Below are 9,912 nucleotides of genomic sequence, written 5' to 3' on the forward strand. Positions count from 1 at the left end.
GACTGACTGTGGTAGGAGCTCTCATTGGGAGTCACTGATGGAGGAGCTTTCATTGGAACTGACTGGGGGAGGAGCTCTAATTGGACTGACTGAGGGAGGAGCTCTCATTGGGCTGACTGAGGGAGGAGCTCTAATTGGGACTGACTGAGAGAGGAGCTCTCATTGGACTGACTGGTGGAGTGGCTCTCACTGGGACTCACTGATGGAAGGAGCTCTCATTCGGTCGATCTGGGGAAGGAGCTCACATTGGACTGAATGGGGAGGAGCTCTCATGGGACTGACTGAGGGAGGAGCTCTCATTGGACTGACTGGGGGAGGAGCTCTCATTGGACTGACTGGGGGAGGAGCTCTCATTGGACTGACTGGGGGAGGAACTGTCATTGGACTGACTGAGGAGGAGCTCTCATTGGACTGAATGAGGGAGGAGCTCTCATTGGACAGACTCAGGGAGGAGCTCTCATTGGACTGACTGAGCGAGGAGCTCTCATTGGACTGACTGAGGGAGGAGCTCTCATTGGACTGACTGAGGGAGGAGCTCTCTTTGGACTGACTGAGGGAGGAGATCTCATTGGGACTGACTGAGGGAGGAGATCTCATTGGGACTGACTGAGGGAGGAGCTCTCATTGGACTGACTGAGGGAGGAGCTCTCATTGGGCTGACGGCGGGAGGAGCTCTCTTTAGACTTGCTGAGGGAGGAGATCTCATTGGGACTGACTGAGGGAGGAGATCTCATTGGGACTGAATGGGGAAGAGCTCTCATTGGACTGACTGAGGGAGGAGCTCTCATTGGACTGACTGAATGAGGAGTTTCATTGGAACTGACAGGGGGAGGAGCTCTCATTGGAATGACTGGAGGAGGAGCTCTCATTTGACTGACTGATGGAGGAGCTCTCATTGGGACTGACTGAGGGAGGAGCTCTCATTGGACTGACTGAGTGAGGAGCTCTCATTGGACTGACTGAGGGAGGAGATCTCATTAGGAATGACTGGGGGAGGAGCTCTCATTGGACTGACTGAGGGAGGAGCTCTCAATGGGACTGACTGAGGGAGGGGCTCTCATTGGGCTGACTGTAGTATGAGCTCTCATTGGGACTGACTGAGGGAGGAGATCTCATTGGGACTGACTTGGGGAGGAGCTTTCATTGGACTGACTGAGGGAGGAGCTCTCATTGGACTGACTGAGGGAGGAGCTCTCATTGGGACTGACTGAGGGAGGAGCTCTCATTGGACTGACTGAGGCACGAGCTCTCACTGGACTGACTGAGGGAGGAGCTCTCATTGAACTGACAGAGGGAGGAGCTCTCATTGGACTGACTGAGGGAGGAGCTCTCATTGGACTGACTGAGGCACGGGCTCTCATTGGACTGACTGAGGGCGGAGCTCTCATTGGACTGACTGAGGCAGGAGCTCTCATTGGACTGACTGAGGGAGGAGCTCTTTTTGGACTGACAGAGGGAGGAGCTCTCATTGAACTGACTGAGGGATGAGCTCTCATTGGACTGACTGAGGGAGGAGCTCTCATTGGACTGACTGGGGGAAGAGCTCTCATTGGACTGACTTGGGGAGGAGCTCCCATTGGGACTGACTGAGGGAGGAGCTCTCATTGGACTGACTGAGGGAGGAGCTCTCATTGGGACTGACTGATGGAGGAGCTCTCATTGGACTGACTGGGGGAGGAGCTCTCATTGGACTAACTGAGGGAGGAGCTCTCATTGGGACTGACTGGGGGAGGAGCTCTCATTGGACTGACTGAGGGAGGAGCTCTCATTGAACTGACTGAGGGAGGAGCTCTCATTGGACTGATTGAGGGAGGAGCTCTCATTGGGACTAACTGAGGGAGGAGCTCTCATTAGGAATGACTGGGAGAGGACCTCTCCTTGGACTGACTGAGGGAGGAGCTCTCATTTGACTGACTGAGGGAGGAGCACTAATTGGACTGACTGAGGGAGGAGCTCTAATTGGACTGACTGAGGGAGGAGCTCTCATGGAATGACTGAGGGGGAGCTCTCATTGGACTTACTGAGGGAGGAGCTCTCATTGGTCGGACTGAGGGAGGAGCTCTCATTGGGACTAACTGAGATAGGAGCTCTCTTTGGACTGTCTGAGGGAGGAGCTCTCATTGGGACAGCCTGGGGGAGGAGCTCTCATTGGGACTGACTGAGGGAGGAGCTCTCATTGGGCTGACAGAGGGAGGAGCTCTAATTGGGTCTGACTGATGGAAGGAGCTCTCATTCGGCCTGTCTGGGGAAGGAGCTCACATTGGACTGAATGGGGAGGAGCTCTCATTGGACTGACTGAGGGAGGAGCTCTCATTGGACTGACTGGGGGAGGTGCTCTCATTGGATTGACTGGGGTAGGAGCTCTCATTGGACTGACTGAGGGAGGAGCTCTCATTGGACTGACTGAGGGAGGAGCTCTCATTTGACTGACTGAGGGAGGATCTTCACTGGAACTGACAGGGGGAGGAGCTCTAATTGGACTGACTGAATAGGAGCTCTCATTGGACTGACTGAGGGAGGAGCTCTCATTGGAATGACTGGAGGAGGAGCTCTCATTGGACTGACTGAGGGAGGAGCTCTCATTGGACTGACTGGGGTAGGATCTCTCATTGGGACTCACTGATGGAAGGAGCTCTCATTCGGCCTGTCTGGGGAAGGAGCTCACATTGTACTGAATGGGGAGGAGCTCTCATTGGACTGACTGAGGGAGGAGCTCTCATTGGACTGACTGGGGGAGGAGCTCTCATTGGACTGACTGGGGGAGGAGCTCTCATTGGACTGACTGAGGGAGGAGCTCTCATTGGACTGACTGAGGGAGGAGCTCTCATTTGACTGACTGAGGGAGGAGCTTCATTGGAACTGACAGGGGGAGGAGCTCTCATTGGACTGACTGACGGAGGAGCTCTCATTGGACTGACTGAGGGAGGAGCTCTCATTGGAAAGCCTGGAGGAGGATCTCTCATTGGACTGACTGAGGGAGGACATCTCATTGGGACTGACTGGGGGAGGGGCTCTCATTGGACTGACTGAGGGAGGAGCTCTCATTGGGACTGACTGAGGGAGGGGCTCTCGTTGGGCTGATTGAGGGATGAGCTCTCATTGTGACAGACTGAGGGAGGAGATCTCATTGGGACTGACTTGGGGAGGAGCTCTCATTGGACAGACTGAGGGAGGAGCTCTCATTGGACTGACTGATGGAGGAGCTCTCATTGGTACTGACTGAGGGAGGAGCTCTCATTGGACTGACAGAGGGAGGAGCTCTAATTGGACTGACTGAGGGAGGAGCTCTCATTGGACTGACTGAGGCACGAGCTCTTATTGGACTGACTGAGGGACGAGCTCTCATTGGACTGACTGAGGGAGGAGCTCTCATTGGACTGACAGAGGGAGGCGCTCTCACTGAACTGACTGAGGCAGGAGCTCTCATTGGGCTGACTGAGGGAGGAGCTCTCATTGGACTGACAGATGGAGGAGCTCTCATTGAACTGACTGAGGCAGGAGCTCTCATTGGACTGACTGAGGGAGGAGCTCTCATTGGGATTGACTGAGGGAGGAGCTCTCATTGGACTGACTGGGGGAGGAGCTCTCATTGGACTGACTGAGGGAGGAGCTCTCATTGGACTGACTGAGGGAGGAGCTCTCTTTGGGACTGACTGAGGGCGGAGCTCTCATTGGACTGACTGAGGGAGGAGCTCTCATTGGGCTTACTGAGGGAGGAGCTCTCATTGGACTGACTGAGGGAGGAGCTCTAATTGGACTGACTGGGGTTGGAGCTCTCATTGTGACTGACTGAGGGAGGAGCTCTCATTGGACTGACTGAGGGAGGAGCTCTCATTGGACTGACGGAGGGAGGAGCTCTCATTGAACTGACTGAGGGAGGAGCTCTCATTGGGACTAACTGAGGGAGGAGCTCTCATTAGGAATGACTGGGGGAGGAGCTCTCCTTGCACTGACTGAGGGAGGAGCTCTCATTGGACTGACTGAGGGAGGAGCACTAATTGGACTGACTGAGGGAGGAGCTCTCATGGAATGAATGAGTGGGGGAGCTCTCATTGGACTGACTGGGGAGGAGATCTCATTGGGACTGACTGAGGGAGGAGCTCTCATTGGACTGACTGGGGGAGGAGCTCTCATTGGACTGACTGGGGGAGGAGCTCTCATTGGACTGAATTGGGGGAGGAGCTCTCATTGGACTGAATGAGGGAGGAGCTCTCATTGGACAGACTGAGGGAGGAGCTCTCATTGGACTGACTGAGGGAGGAGCTCTCATTGGACTGACTGAGGGAGGAGCTCTCATTGGACTGACTGAGGGAGGAGCTCTCTTTGGACTGACTGAGGGAGGAGATCTCATTGGGACTGACTGAGGGAGGAGATCTCATTGGGAATGACTGAGGGAGGAGCTCTCATTGGACTGACTGAGGGAGGAGCTCTCATTGGGCTGACGGCGGGAGGAGCTCTCTTTAGACTTGCTGAGGGAGGAGATCTCATTGGGACTGACTGAGGGAGGAGATCTCATTGGGACTGACTGGGGGAGGAGCTCTCATTGGACTGACTGAGGGAGGAGCTCTCATTGGACTGTCTGAGTGAGGAGTTTCATTGGAACTGACAGGGGGAGGAGCTCTCATTGGACTGACTGAGGGAGGAGCTCTCATGGAATGAATGAGTGGGGGAGCTCTCATTGGACTGACTGGGGAGGAGATCTCATTGGGACTGACTGAGGGAGGAGCTCTCATTGGACTGACTGGGGGAGGAGCTCTCATTGGACTGACTGGGGGAGGAGCTCTCATTGGACTGAATTGGGGGAGGAGCTCTCATTGGACTGAATGAGGGAGGAGCTCTCATTGGACAGACTGAGGGAGGAGCTCTCATTGGACTGACTGAGGGAGGAGCTCTCATTGGACTGACTGAGGGAGGAGCTCTCATTGGACTGACTGAGGGAGGAGCTCTCTTTGGACTGACTGAGGGAGGAGATCTCATTGGGACTGACTGAGGGAGGAGATCTCATTGGGAATGACTGAGGGAGGAGCTCTCATTGGACTGACTGAGGGAGGAGCTCTCATTGGGCTGACGGCGGGAGGAGCTCTCTTTAGACTTGCTGAGGGAGGAGATCTCATTGGGACTGACTGAGGGAGGAGATCTCATTGGGACTGACTGGGGGAGGAGCTCTCATTGGACTGACTGAGGGAGGAGCTCTCATTGGACTGACTGAGTGAGGAGTTTCATTGGAACTGACAGGGGGAGGAGCTCTCATTGGACTGACTGAGGGAGGAGCTCTCATTGGACTGACTGAGGGAGAAGCTTACTTTGGACTGACTGAGGGAGGAGCTCTCATTGGAATGACTGGAGGAGGAGCTCTCATTGGACTGACTGAGGGAGGAGCTCTCATTGGGACTGACTGAGGGAGGAACTCTCATTGGACTGACTGAGTGAGGAGCTCTCATTGGACTGACTGAGGGAGGAGATCTCATTAGGAATGACTGGGGGAGGAGCTCTCATTGGACTGACTGAGGGAGGAGCTCTCATTGGGACTGACTGAGGGAGGGGCTCTCATTGGGCTGACTGTAGTATGAGCTCTCATTGGGACTGACTGAGGGAGGAGATCTCATTGGGACTGACTTGGGGAGGACCTTTCATTGGACTGACTGAGGGATTAGCTCTCATTGGACTGACTGAGGGAAGAGCTCTCATTGGGACTGACTGAGGGAGGAGCTCTCATTGGACTGACTGAGGCACGAGCTCTCACTGGACTGACTGAGGGAGGAGCTCTCATTGAACTGACAGAGGGAGGAGCTCTCATTGGACTGACTGAGGGAGGAGCTCTCATTGGACTGATTGAGGCACGGGCTCTCATTGGACTGACTGAGCGAGGAGCTCTCATTGGACTGACTGAGGGAGGAGCCCTCATGGGACTGACAGAGGGAGGAGCTCTCATTGAACTGACTGAGGCAGGAGCTCTCATTGGACTGACTGAGGGAGAAGCTCTCATTGGACTGACAGAGGGAGGAGCTCTCATTGAACTGACTGAGGGATGAGCTCTCAGTGTACTGACTGAGGGAGGAGCTCTCATTGGACTGACTGGGGGAAGAGCTCTCATTGGACTGACTTGGGGAGGACCTCCCATTGGGACTGACTGAGTGAGGAGCTCTCATTGGACTGACTGGGGGCGGAGCTCTCATTGGGACTGACTGATGGAGGAGCTCTCATTGGACTGACTGGGGGAGGAGCTCTCATTGGACTAACTGAGGGAGGAGCTCTCATTGGGACTGACTGAGGGAGGAGCTCTCATTGGACTGACTGAGGGAGGAGCTCTCATTGGACTGACTGAGGGAGGACCTCTCATTGGACTGATTGAGGGAGGAGCTCTCATTGGGACTAACTGAGGGAGGTGCTCTCATTAGGAATGACTGGGAGAGGACCTCTCCTTGGACTGACTGAGGGAGGAGCTCTCATTGGACTGATTGAGGAAGGAGCACTAATTGGACTGACTGAGGGAGGAGCTCTAATTGGACTGACTGAGGGAGGAGCTCTCATGGAATGACTGAGGGGGAGCTCTCATTGGACTTACTGAGGGAGGAGCTCTCATTGGTCTGACTGAGGGAGGAGCTCTCATTGGGACTAACTGAGGTAGGAGCTCTCTTTGGACTGTCTGAGGGAGGAGCTCTCATTGGGACAGCCTGGGGGAGGAGCTCTCATTGGGACTGACTGAGGGAGGAGCACTCATTGGGCTGACAGAGGGAGGAGCTCTAATTGGGACTATCTGATGGAAGGAGCTCTCATTCGGCCTGTCTGGGGAAGGAGCTCACATTGGACTGAATGGGGAGGAGCTCTCATTGGACTGACTGAGGGAGGAGCTCTCATTGAACTGACTGGAGGAGGAGCTCTCATTGGACTGACTGGGGTAGGAGCTCTCATTGGACTGACTGAGGGAGGAGCTCTCATTGGACTGACTGAGGGAGGAGCTCTCATTGGACTGACTGACGGAGGAGCTCTCATTCGGACTGACTGGGGGAGGAGCTCTCATTGGACTGACTGAGGGACGAGCTCTCATTGGACTGACTGAGGGAGGAGCACTCATTGGACTGACTGAGGGAGGAGCTCGCATTGGGACTGACTAGGGAGGAGCTCTCCTTGGACTGACTTGAGGGAGGAGCTCTCATTGGACTGACTGAGGGAGGAGTTCTCATTGGGATTGACTGGGGGAGGAGCTCTCCTTGGACTGACTGAGGGAGCAGCTCTCATTGGGCCTGACTGGGGAGGAGCTCTCATTGCACTGACTGGGGAAGGAGCTCTCATTGGGACTGACTGAGGGAGGAGCTCTCTTTGGGTCTTACTGATGGAGGAGCTCTCATTGGACTGACTGAGTGAGGGGCTCTCATTCGACTGACTGAGGGAGGAGCTCTCACTGGACTGACTGAGGGAGGAGCTCTCATTGGGACTGACTGGAGGAGGAGCTCTCATTGGACTGACTGGGGAAGGAGCTCTCATTGGGACTGACTGAGGGAGGAGCTCTCATTGGGACTGACTGAGGGAGGAGCTCTCATTGGACTGACTGGGGGAGGAGCTCTCATTGGGACTGACTGAGGGAGGAGCTCTCATTGGACTGACTGAGGGAGGAGCTCTCATTGGACTGACTGAGGGAGGAGCTCTCATTGGACTGACTGGTGAGGAGCTATCTTTGGGACTGACTGGGAAGGAGCTCTCATTGGAGTGACTGAGGGAGGAGCTCTCATTGGGACTGACTGAGGGAGGAGCTCTCATTGGGACTGACTGAGGGAGGCGCTCTCATTGGGCCTGACTGGGGAGGAGCTCTCATTCGAATGACTGGGGAAGGAGATCTCATTGGGACTGGCTGAGGGAGGAGCTCTCATTGGACAGACTGAGGGAGAAGCTCTAATTGGACTGACTGAGGTAGGAGCTCTAATTGGACTGACAGAGGGAGGAGCTCTCATTGGACTGACAGAGCGAGGAGCTCTGATTGGACTGACTGAGGGAGGAGCTCTAATTGGACTGGCAGAGGGAGGAGCTCTCATTGGGACTGACTGGGGAGGAGCTCTCATTGGGACTGACTGGGGAGGAGTTCACATTGGACTGACTGAGGGAGGAGATCTCATTGGAATGACTGGAGGAGGAGCTCTCATTGGACTGACTGAGGGAGGAGCTCTCATTGGGACTGACTGAGGGAGGAGCTCTCATTGGACTGACTGAGGGAGGAGCTCTCATTGGACTGACTGAGGGAGGAGATCTCATTGGGACTGACTGGGGGAGGAGCTCTCATTGGACTGACTGAGGGAGGAGCTCTCATTGGGACTGACTGAGGGAGGGTCTCTCATTGGGCTGACTGAGGGATGAGCTCTCATTGGACTGACAGGGAGGAGATCTCATTGGGACTGACTTGGGGAGGAGCTCTCATTGAACTGACTGAGGGAGGAGCTCTCATTGGGACTGACTGAGGGAGGAGCTCTCATTGGGACTGACTGAGGGAGGAGCTCTCATTGGGACTGACTGAGGGAGGGGCTCTCATTGGGCTGACTGAGGGATGAGCTCTCATTGGACTGACAGGGAGGAGATCTCATTGGGACTGACTTGGGGAGGAGCTCTCATTGGACTGTCTGGGGGAAGAGCTCTCATTGGACTGACTTGGGGAGGAGCTCTCATTGGGACTGACTGAGGGAGGAGCTCTCATTGGACTGACTGAGGGAGGAGCTCTCATTGGACTGACTGAGGGAGGAGCTCTCATTGGACTGACTGGGCAGGAGCTATCTTTGGGACTGACTGGGAAGGAGCTCTCATTGGAGTGACTGAGGGAGGAGCTCTCATTGGGACTGACTGAGGGAGGAGCTCTCATTGGACTGACTGAGTGAGGAGCTCTCATTGGACGGACTGAGGGAGGAGCTCTCATTGGACTGACTGAAGGAGGTTCTCTCATCGGACTGACTGGGAAGGAGATCTCATTGGACTGACTGGGGCTGGAGCTCTCATTGGACTGACTGAGGGTGGTGCTCTCATTGGACTGACTGAGGGAGGAGCTCTAATTCGGACTGACTGAGGGAGGAGCTCTCATTGGACTGACTGGGGGAGCAGCTCTCATTGGGCCTGACTGGGGAGGAGCTCTCATTGCACTGACTGGGGAAAGAGCTCTCATTGGGACTGACTGAGGGAGGAGCTCTCTTTGGGTCTTACTGATGGAGGAGCTCTCATTGGACTGACTGAGTGAGGGGCTCTCATTCGACTGACTGAGGGAGGAGCTCTCACTGGACTGACTGAGGGAGGAGCTCTCATTGGGACTGACTGGAGGAGGATCTCTCATTGGACTGACTGGGGAAGGAGCTCTCATTGGGACTGACTGAGGGAGGCGCTCTCATTGTGCCTGACTGGGGAGGAGCTCTCATTGGACTGACTGAGGGAGGAGCTCTCATTGGGACTGGCTGAGGGAGGAGCTCTAATTGGACTGACAGAGGGAGGAGCTCTCATTGGACTGACTGAGGGAGGAGCTCTAATTGACTGACAGAGCGAGGAGCTCTCATTGGACTGACTGAGGGAGGAGCTCTAATTGGACTGGCAGAGGGAGGAGCTCTCATTGGGACTGATTGGGGAGGATCTCTCATTGGGACTGACTGGGGAGGAGTTCACATTGGACTGACTGAGGGAGGAGATCTCATTGGAATGACTGGAGGAGGAGCTCTCATTGGACTGACTGAGGGAGGAGCTCTCATTGGGACTGACTGAGGGAGGAGCTCTCATTGGACTGACTGAGGGAGGAGCTCTCATTGGACTGACTGAGGGAGGAGATCTCATTGGGACTGACTTGGGGAGGAGCTCTCATTGAACTGACTGAGGGAGGAGCTCTCATTGGGACTGACTGAGGGAGGAGCTCTCATTTGACTGTCTGGGGAAGAGCTCTCATTGGACTGA

The sequence above is a fragment of the Somniosus microcephalus genome, unplaced genomic scaffold (genome assembly GCF_052327205.1).
Source record: "Somniosus microcephalus isolate GS21.2 unplaced genomic scaffold, FLI_Smic_1.0 unresolved_chr3, whole genome shotgun sequence".
Classification (NCBI taxonomy): Eukaryota; Metazoa; Chordata; class Chondrichthyes; order Squaliformes; family Somniosidae; genus Somniosus; species Somniosus microcephalus.